The sequence below is a fragment of the Pipistrellus kuhlii genome, unplaced genomic scaffold (assembly GCF_014108245.1).
Source record: "Pipistrellus kuhlii isolate mPipKuh1 unplaced genomic scaffold, mPipKuh1.p scaffold_m20_p_7, whole genome shotgun sequence".
Classification (NCBI taxonomy): domain Eukaryota; kingdom Metazoa; phylum Chordata; class Mammalia; order Chiroptera; family Vespertilionidae; genus Pipistrellus; species Pipistrellus kuhlii.
In genome coordinates this window covers 44150550-44173147 of record NW_023425573.1, presented here as the reverse complement: position 1 = coordinate 44173147, position 22598 = coordinate 44150550, and the positions used below count along the sequence as shown (strand labels likewise).

Genomic DNA, 22598 nt, shown 5'->3' with positions numbered 1-22598 from the left:
AGCAACTTCTTTCAGTACACAGAGACCAAAAATTAAATTTCATTTTTAAAAACTGACTTTTAACAACTTTCCCAGAATTATATGTTAGAAAATAATGGTTCAATAGGTTTGTCATCAAATAGGTTGATGTATATGGGAATATTAAATCAATACAGTATTATACAGATTCACTGTAGTCAGCTGCTACATTAAATCTAGTCTTTCAGCATAGCTAAGCAGAGCACTATCCTAAAGAAAGTCCACGCTGTCATAAGACATTGTTTAATCGACAATAAAGATCTTGTAGTCATGGACTTACTGTAAAAACTGGATAAACAGCCATGCACCTTCTAAAGACCTCATGCGGGATACCAAATGTATGAAACTATAAAGTAAACTGGGCACTCAAGAAGCTTATCAGAGAGGAAAGATTTTATCTGGAGTCGTGGCTGTTTAGATTAAAGAGGGAGAACAGCACTAGCCCTGTTATGTAACTGACTCCCATCAACCAAATGGAACATCCAGTGTGTTATTTCTCTTTGCCTGACTACGGAGCTGGTAGCCCTTTTAAGCATCAACAGGTTGTAAAAAGTCATGAGCTAATTATTAAATGAAAGCATTTCCATCCCTCTAAAAATAAGAAATAGACAACCAAGTGGCAAACTAAACATAACTTCCAATTTCAAGTCCAATGTTTACTCGCCAACATCACAACTGAATTTGTTGGGCTGCTGGCACTCCTCAAGTTGTTTACAAGAAAACTGTTGGTGGTCAACCTGCAAAATTTAGTACAGTGCTCTCTTTTTTATATGACCACGTGATTCTTTTGAGTCGCTTTATGGAAAAGTAGAAGAGGGAAAGGAATGTGTAGTAAGATTTTAGGGTCCTACCACAGTGTGCTTTATATACTCGTGCAAAATGTGTGTTAATTCCCATTTTTATGAGCACGGAAACAGAGATTCTGAAAGGTTATGTAATTTGCCCAAGGTTACTCAATAAAAAAATTGGCACATCTTTGATTTAGACCCAAGTCTATGTGGTAAAGTCAGAAGAAGCAGATGAAAAGCTATTTAAAAAAAAAAGTTTTAGAAAACTAATATCTAAAGAAATATGTCTTAAAAGCATATATACTTTAAATATACCAAGTATGATCTTCCTTGTTTCAGATTTTTATGGGTTTATCCCCCTCCATTTGATAAAGACAAAGTAATTCTTACACAAGGTTGTTATAAAGATAAAATGCTCTGATATGTTCAACACACTTAGTATAAAACCTAACATCTAATAACCTATATATATAAAAGCCAAGTGACCTAAACGACTGATTGTTATGATGCATACTGTGGCCAGCCCACTGGCCTAATCAGGGGTGGGATTGGCCAGCCAACCTCCCTCAGTCCCACCCCACGGTTGGCCTTGCCCCCGATCGACTCCCAACACCTCAATCGGGGGTGGGGCTGACTGGCCAACCTCTTGCATCCCCTCTCCCCGGCCATGCACAAGTTCATGCACTGGGTCTCTAGTGTCTTAATCAATGCTGGTTAATTTTTATATTATTACCTAGTTGTCGTATGTAAAATTAAAAGGTCTTTACTCTCAAGGCATTAACTGAGATGTCTCTGAGAAAGTCACTGTGTCTGTCTTATCCTCTGCCCTTATAGAGAATCTGGAATATAGTAAGAAAATAACAAATACTTATAGGATATGTAACATCTAATAATTTTCTATGCACTTTTATCTCAATGTATAAATATTGGTGGCAGTAAAATAAGGTATTTTTGTTTTTCCCACAGTAATACCTTGTTTTTCCCCCACAGTGATATCTTGATTTAAAAGGTATCTGAACACAAAAGATCCTTCACAGGAAGTCCTCCCTGGTTAAAGAGCAAGAAGAAAAAAGGAAACCCAAAACTTTCATATGTCATGTAAAGAATCATTTTTAGGCAGACAGACATTAAAAACTATCTCAGCTCACAGCTTTTCCTTCACTCAAAAATAAACCACCCCCACTTCTAGAAAACTCTAAACTCTCACTATCCTCTGACATCTTCTACCCCCCTCCAGCAGACTATCTTCGTTACCAGTCCTATAATCACATAACAAAGAGGAAGAGCCAAAATCAATGAATTCTATGTTTGTTCATTGACTGACTATATATGATATACATGTCTTTAAACCAATATTACATTTTTACTTCTTCTCTTATTTATAATTCAACTTAATAGGTTACCAGTAATTTACCTTAACATCTTAAGGTTGACATCTTAAGCATCTATAAACTGATAAACACTAGTTTGGAGAAGGGCACATAGTAATTTCACTTTCTCTACTGTGAGCTGATTTTGAAGATGAACTTCATTTCTGTAGCAGGAAGATGGAGTCAGAAATGCATGCTTTCCAAATGCTCAGGGAAAGCAGAAAACACCATGAAAAAGAATGCAGGCTTTGGAATTTGACAGACTTGACCTGAAAACCTGGTTCTATCTCTTAATCTCAGTTTATAACAAACAACCAAATATCCTGTTTGAGCCTCCTGTATAAAAAGGAATAAACTATGGGGTTGTTGGGAAAGTGTGTATATGAAAGGGTTGTCAGTACTTGGTATTAATAATATCAAGAAATGATAAAAATCATGATCTTGTAAAGCAATTTTCAAACAAAACCTTACTAACCACCCGAATGAGTTTAAGGTCCTTGGGGAGCGTTCTTACTCCCAAACCATTTCTTTTCACATAGCCACAAGTTCTCACAACATTCACCCAGATGCTTTTGACATGTACAAGGGGGAGAAAAAAGAAAAGGCTAGAAGAAATGGACAACTATTTGAAAAACATGAATTCCTCCACTGTGCCTCCTTTTTAAAAAAGTCAAGTTCTTTGCATGATCAAAATCCTAACATGGACAAAAAGATTATTGAAAACTCACATGGACAAAACATGTGAGCAAGTGCCTCTGTGGATAAAGAGATGATTAAATCCCTCTCTTAAAAAGCTAACAACTTGGGGGGAGAGGGAAATAAGCATATAAAAAGAAAAAAAAGAAGAGGAACAGTAAATGCATGCTCTGACAGGGTTAAAGGCAACATACCATGAAAGCAAAAAGGAAGTATATCTGGCTCAAGGATCTACCTACCAAAGGTTCAAGGAGAAAGTGGAATTTGGAACTAGGCCTTGAAAAATGTGTGGATTCCTCTGGGCAGTGAGTTGGGCCAGTAGAATTCCACACTGAAGAAATATTAGTCAAAAGCAAGGAGGTTGAAATTCTCCAGTGTTCAGGAGATGCCACAGTCTGTCTCCCATGCCCGGGGCGGGGGGGGGGGGGGGGGGGGGGGGGGGGGCGGGGATGTAGGTGGAAACAGACAGTGGAAGATAGGTGAGAAAGGAAAGTCAGGACCAGGCATCATGCATTCCCAATGCCATGTAGAGTCTAGTCTTTACTGTATATGCAGCAAAGGCTTTTGGTGGGTGAGCAGGTGAGTTTCGTATAAATTGACTCATGGTTTGGAAATATCCCTATAGTATATTAGATCTAAAAAAAAAAAAAAATGAAACAGTTTCATAAAGGGGCTATCAAAATAGCTCAGGCCTAAACTAGAACGTCAAGAAATGGAAATTTTTAAAAAGACATTATATTGTAAGATCCCACAGGATTTAACAATGTATAATCCTTATAATATACAAACATTCCTCTCAGAGTAAAAGTCAATAGTGAACAGAATGGGTCTGGGACATGAAGGGCTGAGCAGCATGTGACTAGAAGTTAAAATAACCCCCCAAAAGTTGCTAAGTATAGCTATGCTATTGGTTATAAGGGGTATTTAAACTGTAATAAAGTGATCTCATCTGGTGGATGAAACATAGTAGCCAAGGTCTCAAGGCACTTATGGCATGTGCAGAAATGAGGTTGGGATGTGGTCAAGGTTCCCAGTCGGTTTCTCTAACTCATAGCAGGCTCACAGCTGGTTACTGACACCACAGAAACTCAGGCCCCAGGAGGAAAAGATTAGCTAGCCAGGGAGTCAGGGCCCAGCCAAGTTACCAGAAGTTCAGGGCAGGACTCCAGTGAGGAATAAGAAAAATCGATGGGCTCAGTAGGAAAGACCTGGGTAATGTGAATGAGAAGAGCACACTTAACAATAGAGCTTCAGGTAGCAAGAATAATTCTAGGCCACACCCACTGGTGGAAGCAGCTTTGTTGGAATTAACTAACCAAATTTTGAGTCTTTCATATTGAGAAAGGTTGAATAAGGCTAAAGCTGTGTTATCTGAACATAAACTTGTAACATGAATGTTTTTCTGAACTCCTAACCTAAATTCCTTATCTGATGTGAGTATAATGACATGGGTTACAAAAACAAGGAGAAAGAGATAAAGACCAACTGACATAAAATATGTTTATATGAAATCAAGACAAAATGCTAAAATAAAATAAAATTAAAAAAAATTTATGGTGGACTGGGTTGTTTCCAACCTGAATTCCACCTCAGCAATATGTGTAGGATTAAATTATTAAAGTTCCATTATTATACTGAATGAAATAAAATTTGTTATAGTTCTCTAGTTTAAAAATATCTGTCATAGCAAATTTCTAAGAAACTGAAAAAAATAATGATATTTATCTTGCATAATTGGGCACAGCTTCACCTATGGCCTCACTGTCCCTGCCCAGCCCAAATGCTATACTCACTCTCAACTAATCCACAATTTTCCAATATTCTGGGCACTCTGGTGTACTTATGCCTCCATTTGTAATACCTGTCTTCCTTCTCTGGCTTGGCACTCCCACTCATCTTTCAAGTCACCTTCACCGTGAGGAATCTGGTGCCTTCAAGCAGAACTAACCACTGAGTGAGTTCTTACACATTTCCTGCATTCCTCTCCTGGGCTAGGATACTTGTCCTTGAAGGTCAGATCAAGAGTTGTCTCTCTTGGGACAGCCATCCATTTCTGCCTTTATCCCTTGTCTTGCCATTGGCAGTATCACATCACTTGACTATCTCTACCACCCAACTTTGAACTGCTGCTAAGCCATATCTGCAGCTTAGTCATCACTTTACACACTACTTAGCCCTGTTTCTGGTGCAAAGTAATTTATCAATATGTTGATAAATTTCTAGTTTCCCAATAACTGATAATGTATTTATTTACTTTTGCATCATATTAACCTTTACCATTTGAATGAGGACATTCATACTTATTTCACTTGCATATTCTAGTTTAGATAAATATCATTATTTTTTTCAGTTTCTTAGAAATTTGCTATGACAGATATTTTTAAACTAGAGAACTATAACAAATTTTATTTCATTCAATATAATAATGGAACTTTAATAATTTAATCCTACACATATTGCTGAGGTGGAAATCAGGTTGGAAACAACCCAAGTGTACATCAATATATGAGTAGATAAAAAAGCTGTAGTATGTATACACAATGGAATACTACTCAGCCATAAGAAAAAATGAAATATTATCTTTTGCGACAGCATGGATAGACCTAGAGTGTATTATGCTCAGCAAAATAAGTTAGACAAAGAGAAATACCATATAACTTTACTTATATGTGGAATCTAAAGAACCAAATAAACAAAATAAAAACAGACTCAGAGATAGATAACAGACTGACTGCTGTCAGAGGGAGAGGGGTTGAGGGTCTGGGTGAAAAAGGTGAAGGGATTAAGAAGTACCAATTGATAGTTATGGAATAGTCACAGAGATGTAAATTACAGCATAGGGAATATAGTCAATAATATACATATTTAGAAGGCTAAGCTACCGGCCGATCAGCCAGTAGATATGATGTGCACTGACCACCATGGGGTAGATGCTCAGCGCAGGAGCTGCCAAACCACAGCAACTTTGCAGAGCACCCTCTCCTACTCCAGGACCCCCGGGGGATGTCCGACTGCTGGTTTCAGTCCAATCCCCGAAGGCCAGGCCAAGGGACTCCTCTCACTCTCCAGATGCCCTGGGAGCCGCAGCGCCGCCTCAGGTGTGGCTGGGGAGGGACCATGGGTGTTGACTCCAGGTCGTGTCCAGCCCATCTCACCCAGTCCCGCCCCGCCAGCCATCTCCTAATTAATTTCCTTTCAATGTGCAGGAATCCATGCACCAGACCTCTAAGTATCATAATAATCACAAACAGGGCCAGGTGGTAACTGGGACCACTCTATAAAGTACATGACTTTCTAAGCACTATGCAATACCTCTGAAACTAATACAGAATAATGTTGAATATAAACTGTAATTGAAAACATAATAACAATACAAGGCCAGCATTAAAAAAAAAAAAGGTGGAATTCAGAGATTTCAATAATAATAGGCTATTCTATCTGCCCATTTAAAAGGTGCCAATCTGAACAAAACTGAAAGTGTTTATCCTTATCATCCCAAATGTAGAATTGCATCCCTCAGTATCACCCGATACATAGGACCCATCAACGCCAGGAATACCCTTACTTTCTAGACTTTGCCCTCAATTCCCCAGAACACCACCACTACCATCTAGTCCTCATATTGGGCACTACTTCAACCGTTGCTTATTAGAAAGCAATCTGAAATATAACAGCTATTCAGAGTCTTCACCCTTTGCATTATGATACAAATAATTCTCATAACAGCCCAGATGAGAATATCTAGACTTAAATATATAAATAACTTAAATATATTTTTGTTAAATATATAAATAAAAAATTACAGTGGAGTAAAGGGCTAAAGTGGGATTTTATACTGTATCCGCCACACCAGTGGTTCTGAGCCTTTCCCATGGACCCGAATCACCCGCAGGCCTTATTTAGACAGAATACGGGGCTCTACCCTCATACTTGCTGAGTAAGTAGGTCTGGAGTGTTTTGAGAATCTGCATTCTATCAAGAGCCCAGGCGATACGGATACTGCTGACCAGGGAGCACACTTTGAAAATTACTACATTATACGAGGATAAAGTAAGTTACTTAATGGAAGACATCAGGTTAATTCAGTAGCCCTCAAGATATTTTGCTCTTGACACCTATGAAGGCATACTTTCCTATTGGCAAAGTCTGGTGTTCAGTGTCAGAAAGGTGAAACATCAGGGGGGAAAAAATGGTGCTAGGCCGTGTTCCTGAATGAACAAATTCAATATAATAGCAATACCAAATGCATACAGAAAATGCATAGAGAAAATGAGCTCAAGCAAGCAATCCTCATTCCCAATTCTACATTCAACATGGAAAAACAAATGCCTGAGAGCAGCCAGGAGACAAAAAAAATAGCACTAACCATTATGACCCCACCAGATCATTAAACGGCAAGTAAATTACACGGCAAGTAAAAATTTTGGATAGAAAAGCAGAAAAATCAATGGAGCTGAATGGGAAGCCCACTGACAAAATAATTATGTAATAAAGGTGGCATTTCAAAAATTCAGGAAAGATTAATAGTTCAATAATGTGAGGCAATTACATTTTTTAAAAATTTAGATCCTATTTCATACTACAAAAATATCAACTTCAGTTTGTTTCTGTCAATATTGAATCTAACATAAATTTAAGATAGGAACTATTTCAAAGATCTAAAATGTACTTGCATTTCAAAGCAAGACAAAGGAAAACACATAAAATTGTCTGTAAAATATCATAAAACTAAAATAATAAAAAGGACAAACCTGGGGAGATATTTAGAACATGAGGCATAAAAAAAACCTAGGTTTTACATAGTAAGAGCGAAGTACTCATTAAGAGTATTTTACAAAATCAATAAGATAAAGATGAATATAGAAACATAAAGAGCATGAAGTGAATTGTTACGTGAAGAGAGTAAAAACTAGACATTTTAAGAGTTTCTCAAACATCATGTATGATTTAAAAAATATAAACTTAAAGTAATCATAATCATTTTCCCTTATCAACTAAAAACCCATCAGGGTTTGACAATGTAGAAAGTGTTTTTTTTTTTAAGTCAAACTGAAAACTGAAAAATGCAGTGAAGGCCCAGCAAGGTCAGGAAACGTGCCACAGTGTCAGACACACAGTGAATGTTAAGTAGAGAAAGAAACAATTGTTTAGAAACTTGATACGTTTCTCCAGGGGCCAGGTTTTCGCTGAGTCTCATTAAAAATGCATCCTTGAAGACAGAAAAAAACAAAAAGATAAAATGAAATTTAAAAAAAGAGTACATCCTTGACTTTAATAAAAAAAATGGAAGATTTTTAAATGCTTTTGTTTAGTTATTTCAGAGGGGGCTGGATAGGGACAAAGAACAGCTTGCTTTGCCTTGATTTTTTTTTTTTTTTTTTAACTTCATAAACTCTCTATTCAGAGCAGTTTAAGGCAAAGAACAAGACATGTTATTTTATTGTCAGGAAACTCAATGATGCTTGCCCAATCTTTAAAACTGCCACTTCTCTGAAATCACAAAATAGCAATTTGTGATGTGTTCATACCATTCAAATAACAGCTAGTCAATGACAACAATTGCATTTATTAGAAAAACACATAGTTTGAAATGTGAACACACTGTAGTGGGCTACCTTCTTCATGATTGGACCTTCTTTATCCATGACCTGGATAAATTGGTTCTCACCGATTTTCAATAGTTTATAACTTAGGTGTGACACCTTAACGAGAAAAAAAAAAAATAATAATGCAGCTGTTTGTCTTATAACCAACGTAATAATTTGCCTTCTTTTCAGAAATGACGCTGACAATTTTTAACTGGATGAGTATCCATGTGGATGAAGGTGGTACCAACAAGCTCGATGAGAAAGAGCACCTTCACGCAGATGTCCCCTCGTGCTCCACCCCTGAGAGAATTTGTGCTGTCAAGAGAACTAACCTCATCAAGGATTCAGAAAGGAAAGGCATATATTAGCAACTGCTCAACTGAAACACTTTCAAGACATGCATTATCAAAAAGGATTTTGTGGTGGTTCTCATCTTACATAGCATTTTTAATGTAAACGGACTAGGTAAAGTGTACAGAGGTGGGAAGTAGGAGACCATGTAGTGAGAGGTCCTCAGTCTGTATTCTGCTACTGCACTTTCCAGAAAGTGGGATGTACCTGAGCTGTGCATAGGGAAGGTACAAAATAGAAATCCCGTCTTCCTATGCATGAGGAGACCGCCTTGTAGTAAAGAGAAGTCTTCTCATCAGGAATCACTGCTACCAATAAAGTCAGTGAAAGAACATGTTCGGTTAGTTGGTTATTTTCTTTCCTAGAGGAGAAGGTATAAAGGTTGACAATATACACATTGTGTGCTCCTGATCTCCACATCTTACCAGGCAGAGCCTTTCTAATGATGGTGAAAGGCCAGGCAACCTGCTTACAGTAAACTACATTCGATGAACTAATGAGTTATAAAACAGTACTTAGATTTGGGACACAATGATCCTTAACTAAATGTCAACTACTAATTTACTAAATAGGAACAGAGAGTAGGCGTTTTAAACCCATCTTGTGAATTTTTTATGTGGCTCATGTTTAAAAAAAAAAAAAAAACCAACAAAACTTTATTGAATTACCTACCGACATTTAATGGTGAAATTAAAATCATAATCAATGAGTTTTATTACTTCATCAATATGTCATGGTTTTACATCTAAATACTTCCAATTAATCCTAGCCATGAGCCTGTGAAATGGATACCTTTATTTTCAGGGAGGTGGGGTAGGGGACAGAAATAAACAGATGTAAATAATAATAATAATAATAATAATAATAATCATCTGTCCAAATTTTCTAATTGTTCAATGGCTGAGCCAAAATTCAACACTACGTCTTCCTGAAATGCCAAGCCTATGTCCCTTGGACTATTCCCATTGTGTCCTAATTGTCACTTCTCACAGATAGGTCACAAGTTCAGACAACAGACGTGACTGCTAGAGCCTGGTCAGGTGAAGAATAACCACCACTGCTGCCCGATGTCAAACCGGCAGCTCCGCCCGGTGCCTGTTGAGCTGGGGTCCTGGGAGCCCCGGGCACCAAAGGAAGAAGTCAGGGCCAACCACCTCGTGCTGCCATAGCAATGACTCTCAAACCTCCTGGGTGGCTGGATATTCCCTTGAGGAATTTTCCCTTTGGCAACTCACCAGACCTTGCAATCCGCTGCCCCAGTGAGGGCAGCATTCTCCAGTCTTGCCATAAATGCTCCCAGGCTGAGAAAGACAGTTTTGATACTTGGTTCTGGCTAAGAAAAGCCAGCACTAACAACTTCCCACAGTCCAATGAGAAGAACTAACCCCAGGGAAAAGTTTGACAGGGATAAGGAGAGAGCACATATACAATTTACACATTCTATATTCTTATAAACATTCTGAAAAGGTACATTAAGACATCCAAGGAACCAGAAACAATGTTAACCAAGACAAGAAGAAAAAAAAAAAAGTATTTGAAACTGCATAGTAATGGCATTTCAGAGATTTGGACTGTCCTTATTTTAAAACAGAGAGAGTATTGTTTACACTGCCTTGGATGTTGTTCAAAGATATGTATTTTTAATAAGACTGAATCGTGTTTTCATTCCAGCCAGAGTGACTTTATTCCCTGAATATAATTTCCGTGTACTGTATTAGTAATATTTTCAATACAATTAGTTGCCAGTGTCCAGCCCAGTGCCCGACCCATACTTATCTTTCAATAAGTATCTGTTGAATGAAAGAAAAAAAAAATCAGTGAACCGTTGATTCTTTCAGAAAGATTTCTTGTCCTTCTTGTTATTACAATGGGCTTTCTATTAAGTAACTTCAAACTCAACCTCCCCAACTAATCCATGTTTAAAACTCCTCCTTCTCAAATCCATACCTGTCCACAAGCCCAGTTTCCCCACCCCTTCACAGAGCCAGAGATTCCCAGTGCTCCTCCTCTCCTTGATCACAGCAAAGATCAATAATCAGAAATCCCCTGGTCCGGGCCTTCCCATTGCTTCCGGGAGGAGACCATGCCTGGGCTGGGGACCACACAGGCTGCGGCTGAAGAAACGTATACTTCCAAACCGTATACACACAAACGCCTCACTTCTCAGTGCGTTCTAACAGCTGACTAGTATTTCCCCCAGAGAAAGTCCTTTTCTTTGGCATGTCTCTCACTGATGGCAAGTCATGGGGCCATCCCACACAGATGTCTCTGAATCTGTAAATGGCTTTCACAGTTTCTGGCTGTAACAAACGCTGGCACTGGCTTCCTCGCCCCAGCAGACTTTGCAGTCTTTCAGTTCTGGAATCACATTCACCTAAACCTAAAACTCACAATGTTTTTATTGGAAACGGTCCAAATCTTTACCAACCAAGTGACAAATAAAAATAATAATAATAATAATAATAATAATAATAATAATACAAATACACATATGGTTATACAACTATTCCATAAAGCATGTTTAAATGAGTTTTAAATAACTGAAATAGCCTATAACAGAATGCTGGAGAAAAAGATCATAAAAATAGTATATGTAATTAAAAGTCTAAATGCTTATTTAAACATCTAAAGGGATATATTCTATCCACACATTACCTAAACTATATCTGAAAGAATATTGGTTTTAGAAACAAATTACTGTTCTGATAAATAAATATGGGAAAATGTTACTTTCCATATGTCTATTTTGGAGATCCATTATTAGCATATTAGCATATTAAAATCCCTGAGAAGACCTTAAAAGAAGAAAAAAGCTTAATTTTTTTTGTTTAACCCAGACTTTCTCCAAAATTATTTGCCCATGGAAATTGTTTTTACAGAAAATGTTAATTTATATCTATTTAGAACACAATTTAGTAAATGGTAAAATGCAAATCATGTCAGCAATTGTTATTGCAAGTAGCCTAGAAAATGATTATTTCTCTTTATAATTCCTATTACTTTCCAATACTTTGTGGTAAGCATATCAATTTTGTAATCAGAAAAAATTAAATAGAAACAGCAAAAATAATGGTTAGTCCTATTTAATGTCTCTCATACTATTTACTCTTAAACTGCCAGGTCTGGAGGAGTGGGGAGAAAGGTGAGCAGGAGGCAAAGTGGTCAAAGCAAATAGATTTCAAATGACATCTGGGTCTTATTCTCAGATCTGTCACTGCTTGGCCACGTGACCCTGGACAACTTACGCTCTAACCGTCCATTTCCTCTTCTGAACAATCTGGATTACCACTACACCTACTTGGCAGAGTGGCTGTCACACATTTTACACAGTACCTGGTGAACAGTCAGTATGCAATAAATGCTCACTGGTTGTATGACCAATCACACAAGCCACCACCCATTGTTCTTAAATTACTGTGACCCAGATCCTTTTAATTAGGGGAAATTTGATGAATTTTCAAATATTTCTTCAACCTCTGAAGCAATTACAGTTCATATAATTTTGCCTGCTATCTGGTAAAACACATTATTTAAAAGAAAATTTACTGAAAACACCCCAAAACTCAAAAAAAATTATTACAAGAGCAGTGTCTGAATACAGGTGTTTCATTATATTAGACATTTTTCATTATAGTATTAAGAAAAAGTAGATCTTGATTATGTTAAGATATTTTGAATTAGTCTTTCTGTTTTCACATCAAAGCATACAGTGCATGAATATGGACAATATTCCTATATTACAAAAAACTGAATCCAGGAAAACATAAACAAATAAAGCTATTTAACAGTACCTGCTCTAATAAAGGCTTTTAGTTATAGGTGGGTACAGTTAATTTTCAGACGATGCTATCATGCTGCCACCAGACAAAGAGCTACAGTTTTACACAACCTAAGACATGCTGCCCACTTGCCTCCCCTTAATGATGGCATCAGGAGTTACAGATTCCTCTTCCCTTATCAATAACAAAAATTAGGGCTCCAGCCATTTTGGCTCAATGCACAAATAGAGCATGGGCCCTGGTCAGGTTGCATGTGGGAGGCAACTAATTGATAGGTCTCTCTCACATCAATGTTTCTCTCTCTGTGTCTCTCACCCTCCATTACACTCTCTCTAAAATATTCTTGAGTGAGGATTAACAACAACAAAAAATACAAAAATTAGTTTCTAGATTGCCACTCAATTCTACAGCATCCATAGTAAAACACAATACCTCAATTTCTTATTTATGGGAGTGGAAGATATGATTTATTTTTAATCCTCACACAATGATATATTTTTATTGATGTTCGAGAGACAGGAAAGGAGAAATACGCCCTCAACTGGGATCAAACCCAAAACCCAGGTACTGTATGTACCCTGACCGGGAATCAAACCCACAACTTTTGGTGAAGGAGCCACCCAGGCGGGGCAGAAGATCTGATTTTAATCTACACGTGTGTTTTTTTTAAAAAGTTCTCTTCAATATATAATAGCCTACGATAAGAATAGTGTCTCAAATTCCCACTCCTTTTGAATAATGATGTTCTTCCGTATGACATTACAATTGAAAAATTTCAATCAATGAATATCAGTCCTAACAAAACCAAAGAAATACAGTTAGGGTTACTCTCCTTGTACACAGAAGAAAGGCGAAATATTAAAAGATATGGCAATTCCCACAAAGGTGAAGTGAGGAAAGAGTCAGAATTACAATCACCTTGGTAGCATGTTCCTAATCTCAGAGGGGGGCATTTTTCTCCTCTAAAAAGAAATGTGATGTTCATGAAGATTAGCACCCATTTTGCATTCAGCGTTCCAAGAACAGCTTCTCGGCACCTGGCACGGGGACTTTCACAAGGAACTAAGGGGGAAAACCAACCCCACCTTCACTTCTAGGAGAGACATGGGAACAGGGCCTGTTCCCTCACTCCTTGCTTTCCAACTAATATAATAATATTGTCAGCATTGCAAAAGGCTGTTTTCTAACAAAGCAGATAATACTTAAAATGTAACAAACATAAACTGAATGCCTGGTACGTGCTGGCATTGCTTCCACACCTTCATTCTGTATAATCATCTCCCGCCACAGAGGAGAAGCAGAGGGAAAGAACGTGCCTAAGCCAGCGAAGGGCAGAGCAGGTTTTCTGTCTCCAAATCCATTCTGTACCAGCTGCCTGGTGAGTGCCGTTCTGACTTCCGGCTGGACCAGTTTTATTTGAAACCAAAGCCAATGCTGCTAAATGCCCCAGAGCCAAGGGCACTGGTTCACCTAAGGTAGGCAGCAGAGTTAAATGGGGAGTGCTGGGCTGGCTTAGAATGCTTTCCGAATGCTCGGTCACCTGCCCATACATTAAATGACTCTTTTTGTTTGTTTTTCTGATGAATGCTAGCTTAGAATTTTGGGACAATGTAAAAACCCTGACTTGTTGCCAAAAACATTCTTAGAAAAAATAAAAAATAAACAAATGTTTACTACTATCATATTTACAATTTTGTACCCATTTTGAAGTGTAATTTCCCCAAAAAATTAGAGAGAAGGAACACACATACTGATTATTTTTTAAAATGCTTATTGGACAATTAAATCTCTTCCATTAACTTTACCTCTAAATTCTCAATCTTTTCTTTCATGAGCTTGGAAAAAAAATACCCTTTATTTGGTCTTATTTTTAAGCCATTATGTTCACATCAAAATGCTAATTTCTTACACCAATAGAAGGATCAAAATGAAAGGCTCTTTATAATTTAGATTTTAGGGTGTTGACACAAATGAGAATTCTTATGTACAAGTTAATGAATAATGGCTTCATTCTCAAAGTTTATAACTTATGCTACTCTGCTGTCATTATTAAAATAGGAATATTTAGGCCGTAATATAGCACTTATGTCCTGATAAGCAAACCTGCCCATGATGGAGAAATACTTCGTTTTCTCTAGGTTTTAGATGGAAATGACATTAATCAGAATTTTCAGTTGCACTACTAATGAAATGCAAATTTCTTTTACAAAAAGCACTGCAGGGGACAATGCTAAAAGAGAACCTCAACCCAAGAATGAAGTTTTATAATAGAGTGCCGAGATATTTACTACAACCTTTTTAATGGTGCATTTGATGGGGGCTTACAAATTAATTATGTAATGGCTGAAAGGATAAATGTTAAATGCTCAGTTCAATACTATGCATAACTGAGCTTCAACCACACCAGTGGACAAGTATTTTGTAGGTCTCCAACCCCAACACTGACCTCTTGCTCAGGTTCACACAAATTCAAATACCTATCCAATAACTGATCATTATGTATCTAGGTATGTGCAACTAATTAAATTAAACCCACCAGTATACACAAAAGTAGTCCAGAATATAGCCTCTGCTTTTTAGGGGTTCACCATCTAGTTAATTTAATTAAACATACCAAGAAAGACTATAAGCAAAGTAGGTTGTAAACTGCATAAAAGATGCTAAAATGACCACTTAACCAGAGTAAAGGTGAAAAAGAGGAAACATATGAACCCATCAATTGCTGCTGGTTTTATAAATCATGGTTCATCCCTCCAAAGAAAATACGCAGCTAGGGAAAAATAGAGCCCTTTATGTAATGAAATGGAATAATTATCAAGTCATATTGTTAAGTAAAACTGCAAAGTACAAAGCAGAACTAATTGTGTATAAAAGAGAAAAAAGCAATACGCATGTATTAGTCATTTGCTCCTAAGTTTAAGGAGATGCACTGTTCAATATGAGAGCCAAGAACCACCTAAAGACTCTTCAACACAGAGATATGGCTAGTGTGACTCAGGATTTAAATTTAAATTTTATGTAATGAATTTGAATTTCAACTATGATTCAGTGTACAATATTTGGTTAAAGACAACTTCCTTGTTCCATAGAACTTGAATCACATTAACCACTGCATCGTTTAGATTGCATTTTTAATGTGGGGCCTAGGAAATTGTAAATTGCATTTGCGGTTCATACTGCATCACCATTGGAGAGCTTGGGTATAAAGAAATCTCCCAGAATTTGTAAGAACTGGTAATACCAAGTATCTCTGAGGAGAAAACCTGGGTAACAGGAACAAAGGGGCTGGGGGAGATCTCTCACTATTTTGTTATTTTCCTTTTTGAATTTGGTGCCACTTCTATTTTAAAATGAGGAATCAATGATGTGACCTATAAACACCACTGTTTTTGGTATAATTATCAATTTAATTTTGGATAGAATCCCTCCCCCAAAAAGCAATTTGGTACTTTTGAAAAGGTCATACATGGTCTTTGGCAGAAAATGATTTCTAATAACCTAAGATCGCAGAAGCATTTCACAAACTAAGGGTACCATAGTTACCAAGTGAACATAAGAAATTAAAGTCTTCAAACCTCAGACTGCCAGTTCAGTGCCAACACAGCCTAGCATTTAGCACCGCTGCCTTTTCCCCCATCAGAGACGGTTCTGTTTTTCATTTTCCATTCATTGAATATATTTTGCCCATTTTCTTGTTTCTTTTTTCATCCACCTCCTCAAGTGAAAATTTGATTATCTCTACATTTCCATTTAGCACAGCATACTACTTGGCTAGCCAAAAAAGGAAAAATGCCAGGAAAATTCTACCCTTTACAACTTACGGAAAAAAAATTTCCCCCATGAAGCAGCAGTGTAAAAACATGAATGGGTCACAAAAGGTTCAATGAAAGGGAGTAAATAAGAGTTATATACCCAACTGAGATATACCTACTGTATTTATATACAAAACAAAAAATTAAATTGTTTATGTACAGTTGGATATAATATACCCAACTTTTTTTATTATATATTTTATTGATTTTTTTACAGAGAGGAAGAGAGAGGGAGAGTTAGAAACATCAATGAGAGAGAATCATTGATCAGCTGCCTCTTACACACCCCCTACTGGGGATGTGCCGGCAACCAAGGTACATGCCCTTGACCAGAATTGAACCTATCAGTCTGCAGGCTGACGCTCTATCCACTGACCCAAACTGGTTTCGGCTATACCCAACTTTTTAAGTCAAAGCATCTAGCTGTCCTCTGTGATTAGGTATACTAGGTAGGAACAAATAATGGGAAGAAATCATTCCCATAATCTGGAAAGACACTCATGCAAAATTTAAATGACCCTTCGACACTCTGTGTTGGAGTTTGCTGCCAACTAGTAACTGAATCATGAAAACCTGAGAGTAACGGGAACTGCTTCAGACCACAAAATACAGTTGCATCCTTAAGACAGTGACCCTGTCTCCTTCTTCATTCCATTAAAGCAGTGCTACTTGGTCATCAGGCCTAAAAGAAAAGAGAAACAAAGGATTGCTCTTCTCTATGACACTTTCAACTTTGTGCATAATGGGCGTCCACTTTAGCACAAAGATACATTCAATGATTCGTATAATTATCTTGACTACTGTTGACTTAATTAAGTCAACTAAGGTATATCCATCAGACCTGAGCATGGCATGGTGGTAGCCATTTTCAGATTTAGCAAATCAATTTCCTGATTTTCCAGCACATCTGCACTGATACACAACTGTAGCAGCTGGCTCCTGTCACACAACTCCTCTTGGGATTAACTAGTACTTCCTTACTTCCATTTCTCCAGAAATAATAGCATGTGTTGCAAGTTTGAGAGATTAAAATTCTCAAGGACTGGTGATAAATGCCCCACTTAGGTTTGACTACCTTAATTCTACTTTTGTACATATATAACTTGGTATAAGTATAGAAACTGCAATGTTAGGGTATAAAGTGAAAAAATAAATATTTATTTTTATTGAACTTATTGGCGTGCATTGGTTAAAAAAATTATATACATTTCAGGAGAACAATTCTATAACACATCATCTGTGTGTTGTATTGTGTGTTCACCACCCCCAAGTCAAGTCTTCTTCCATCACCATTTAACCGTCTTTACCCTCTTCTCCCTCCCCCCACCATCCCTTTCCCTCTGGTAATCACCATACTGTTGTCTGTGTCTGCCAAGTTTTGCTTCTTTTTGTTTGCTTGTTTAATCCCTTCTTTTCTTCACCTTTCTCACTCAGTCCCCTTACCCTCTGATAGCTGTCGGTCTGTTCTCTGTATCTATGAATCTGTTTTACTCCGTTTGTCAGTTGATTTTATTAGATTCCACATATAAGTGAAATCATATGGTACCTGTCGTCTTTCTCTGACTGGTTTATTTCACTTAGTATAATACTCTCTAGGTTCATCCTAACTATCACAAAAGGTAAGATTTCCTTCCTTGTTATGGACCAGTATTCCATTGTGTAAATGTACCATAGCTTTTCTTATCCACTCATCTACTGATAGACACTTGGACTGCAACCTTCAAATAGTCTGATCGTCTGGTAGGTATGACGCACACTTACCACCAGGGAACAGACATTCAACCCAGGAGCTGCCAATCTGCGGTGACTTGGCAGCAGCGGTTCTGGGGAGACGCACCCCAGAACCAAAGGGGTGGGACCCTGATTCCTCACAGGGTCATGAGATTCCACGTTCGGCCATGGGTTATGTTGTTGCTGGGGCACTGTTGATTTACTGTACATTTGTGTTTCACACCCTGTACAATAGCATCTTTGCAGAGTGCCCTCTCACACTCCGGGACCCCTTAGGGTATCCCAGGGCCAGTTCAGCTGATCCCCACAGACCAGGCCGAGTGACCCCAACTGCCGAGGGACCCTGCTCACTCTGCAGATGCTCTTTGAGCTATGGTGCCACCCCAGATGTGGCCAGCTGCAGAGGTACTATAGGAGGTTGGCTCCAGTGCGTGTCCAGCCTCGTCTTGTCCAGTCCCACCTTACCAGCCACCTTCTAATTAACTTCCTTTCAATGTGCATGAATCTAAGTGTGGACCACTAGTTAAAAAAATGCTGCAATGAACATAGGGGTGCATATAGTCTTCTGAATCAATGTTTTGGGTTTCTTTGGATATATTCCCCAGAAGCGGAATCTCTGGGTCATATGGCAGATTCACTTTATTTTTTGGGGGTAACTCCATCCTGCTTTCCACAATCTGCATTCCCACCAACACTGCACAAGGGCTCCCTTTTTTTCCGCATCCTCGCCAACACTTGTTTGTTGATTGACTAGTGATAGCATATCCATTCTCATCTCATAACCATAAACCTAAAAGCCTTAATGGGTCTACATCATCATCATCATCATCATCATTATTACTAGTGGCCTGGTGCATGAAATTTGTGCACATTAAAAGGGAATTGATTAGAGGAAATATTTTAATATTGCTATTTGCACTTTCTCTATAATAGAAGTGTCAGAGATGAGAGAAAGTTAGTAAAATATATATGAAAATCTCCCTCTGTCAGAGTCTGGGGCACACTGCAGGGTCAAGTCCCCACCCACCACGTGCACCTCAAAATAGCGTGAAACCCAGCCCTGGCTGGGCCCACCCCTATCAAGCCCTGCAGTGCAGGGGGCATAGCTTCAGGTCCCCTGTCAAGCCCTGCCAGGCTGGGGCGCAGCCTCAGATCCCCCAGCCTGGCCTCAGGTCCCCCCCACTCCCTACCCTGGCACAAGGACATGAAGACACAAGGGCATGATGACCATTTGCACATTAGCTCTTTATTACACAGGATTTTCTAAAGAGTGGCAGTTAGGAAACTAACCTGATTCTGTGGTGTGCTGTGCTTTCTTCACAATAAAATTCCTGAAGCTTGCCTCTGAGTTATATCCCTGAGCTATATATGAAAAGACACAGATGTAGTCAGGATATTGCCCCTTACATGTGTTGGAAACTCAAATACCTTCATGTATTGACTAGGAAATCTGAAAATTCTGACCTTGGTAATATTTATAAATATTTAAAATGTGTTCAAAGTTTCACATAGTAAATAAGTTATCAGATTTCTGAGTTGAACTTGTACTATTTTTCTTGCCTTTGCCTTCTTTGGTATCTTAATATTGATCTATGACTATTCCAGTGAAAGCACTTTCTTTGTCAAACCACTCTACAATTCAATTCTATATCTAAAGTCAATAAATAACGTTTAACTTATTTAAATTTATAAACAGTATTGTGAACTTAAGCTATATGATAATAAACAACCCAAGTTCACTCTAACATTTTCCAAAAATTAGTTGGTCCTTGAGAGCTTTTTCCATGGAATTCATTCCTCAGCTATGAAGTTTGTATGCAAAGCTGCAGACATTTGGCCCTTTATAAATAGTCATGGGAAACTTCTTTCTCCCATACTTTGAGTTTGTTTTTACTATAACAGATGGGCGGGAAATTAGCAAAGCAAAAACATAAAAAAAAAGGTCTTGCAACAACTATCATACTAATGTTAGAACACTAAATGCTTAAAGATAAAGATATATCTAACAATAACAAAAACGCTTGCTGAAAATTATAAAGACCATTTGCCTTAATACATAAAATAAGTATGGACTCAAAATTTAGACAGAACTCCTTCTACCTTTTTTTTAATATATATTTTATTGATTTTTTTCACAGAAAGGAAGGGAGAGGGAGAGAGAGTTAGAAACATCGATGAGAAAGATACATTGACCAGCTGCCTCCTGCACACCCCCCATCGGGGATGTGCCCGCAACCAATGTACATGCCCTTGGCCAGATCGAACCTGGGACCTTTCAATCCGCAGACCGATGCTCTATCCACCGAGCCAAACCGGTTTCGGTTCCTTCTACCTTTGAGCTAACTCCTAAGCACATCTGTTTCTAAACATCTTAGCCCCATATCGGCCATTTTTCATGAAAGTGTCTCCAGCACAGAAGTTTAGATATATTCCAACATCATATAAATGTTAAAATTCCACAATGCTTGCCAAGGGGCTAAACCTAAATTTTCAATTGTAAAAAACACCATACAGCATGTATCAATCACTAATCATAATTCTGCAGAGTTTCTTAATGTAAGATATATATTGCTTTACACAAACAGACTATAAATCATTTTGTACCAACTTATTTTTAAGTTCAATATTTAGAGATCTTCCCAGTAAGTAAATTTTAAATTAAATAATCACTATTTCATTTGCCAATTTCATTAGTTACACCTGGGAGTCAATAAACTTTTTGTGTATATGGGCAGAAGACAAATATTTTTAGCTTTGCAGGCCATATATTCCTTGTATGGACTACTCAATTATAACATTAAAATCTGTCATGCATAAAATGCAAATGAGCAGGTATGGCTGAAAACCAATAAGACTTATTTACAAAACAGATAGATGATTAGAGATTAATATCCAGAATATATATGTTTTTCTGAAACTCAAAAAACTAAAAAGCAACAAAAAATAGGCAAAAACTTACATAAATATTACTCAAAAGAAGATATATGAATAGACAAAAGCATGAAATGATGCTCAACATCACTAATCATTTAGGAAATGCAAATCAAAACTACATTCATACTCATTAGGATGACCACTATAAAAAAAAAAAAAAAAAAAAACCACACACACACACACACACACACACACACACAACATATAATGATGAGGATTGGCGAGGAGGTAGAAAAACTAAAACCCTGTTGTTGGCACTATAAAAATGGTACAGCTACATGGAAAACAGTATATTGGGCCTCCAAAAATTAAAAATAGAATGAGCAGATGATCCAGGAATTCTACTTCTGGATATAAACCCAAAATAATTAAAAGCAAGTTCTCAAAGAGATATTTGTACACCTATATTCCTAGCAGCACTAGTCACAATAGCCAAAATATGGAAGCAACGCAAGTGCCCAATGACAGATGAATGGATAAGCAAAAATATTATATATATATATATACAATCAGATACTCTTATTCAGCCTTAACAAGGAAGAAAATTTTGATATATGATACAACATGGATGTATCTTGAGGACTATGCTAAGTGAAATAAGCCAATCACAAAAAAGACAAAATCTGTTTGATTCCATTTATATGTGGTACCTAGCGTGGTCAAAATTATAGAAACAGAAAGTTAGAATGATGATTTCCAGGGTTGGGAGAAGAGGAAAATGGGAGTTTTGTTTAATAGATATAGAGTTTTAGTTTTACAAGATGAAAAGAGTTCTGGAGATAAATGATGGTGATGATTTCACAATAATATGACTGTACTTAGTACCACTGTACTATAGATTTAAAAATGGTTAAGACAGTAAATCTTATGTAATATGTATTTTACCACATTTTTTAAAAATCTGAAGAAAAGAAAAAAAATACATATAGAGGACCCATTTTTGGCACAATTTGCTGGGCAATAGCTTGCTTACCAGTAACTTAGGCTATTGCATTCTATTTTTTTTAATATATATATTTTATTGGTTTTTTTACAGAGAGGAAAGGAGAGAGATAGTTAGAAACAGCGATGAGAGAGAAACATCGATCAGCTGCCTCCTGCACCCCTCCCCCCCACTAGGGATGTGCCCACAATCAAGGTTCCTGCCCTTGACCGGAATCAAACCTGGGACCCATCAGTCTGCAAGGTGACACTCTATCCACAGAGCTAAACCAGCTTCAGCAAAGGCTATTACATTCCAAATATAATGTTTTAAAGTTAGCATCAAAGTACCATTTCTATACATACATCATGTTCCTTTATTTCCCCCTGCACAGTTACAGATAATTTTAATACAGCGCTTAATATGAGATATCAACCTACCAGTACCTAGAAAAACATGTTTTACAAAAAACAAGGGCTCCCAAGTTATGACTAATTAATTAAATAAAAGCAGTAGTCTCAATAACATGAAGCTTAGCATTTATTATTATATAAATAAACCTGGCATTTCAATAATAAAGTAAGGTACCCTCTAACACATTCAGAGGAA

The 22598-nt window shown here is 37.4% G+C and overlaps 1 protein-coding gene and 1 long non-coding RNA gene across 2 annotated transcripts in view; both read right to left on the bottom strand.

The window, feature by feature from the left end:
• Positions 1-22598, bottom strand: part of COBLL1 (cordon-bleu WH2 repeat protein like 1) — a 140624-nt gene that overhangs the window by 111194 nt on the left and 6832 nt on the right. The window lies entirely within an intron of this gene.
• On the bottom strand, positions 15024-17638 carry LOC118709033. Its single transcript, XR_004984811.2, has 2 exons — positions 16805-17638; positions 15024-16583 (listed from the first exon to the last, which is right to left on the bottom strand). It is a non-coding gene; the product is annotated as an uncharacterized LOC118709033 (long non-coding RNA).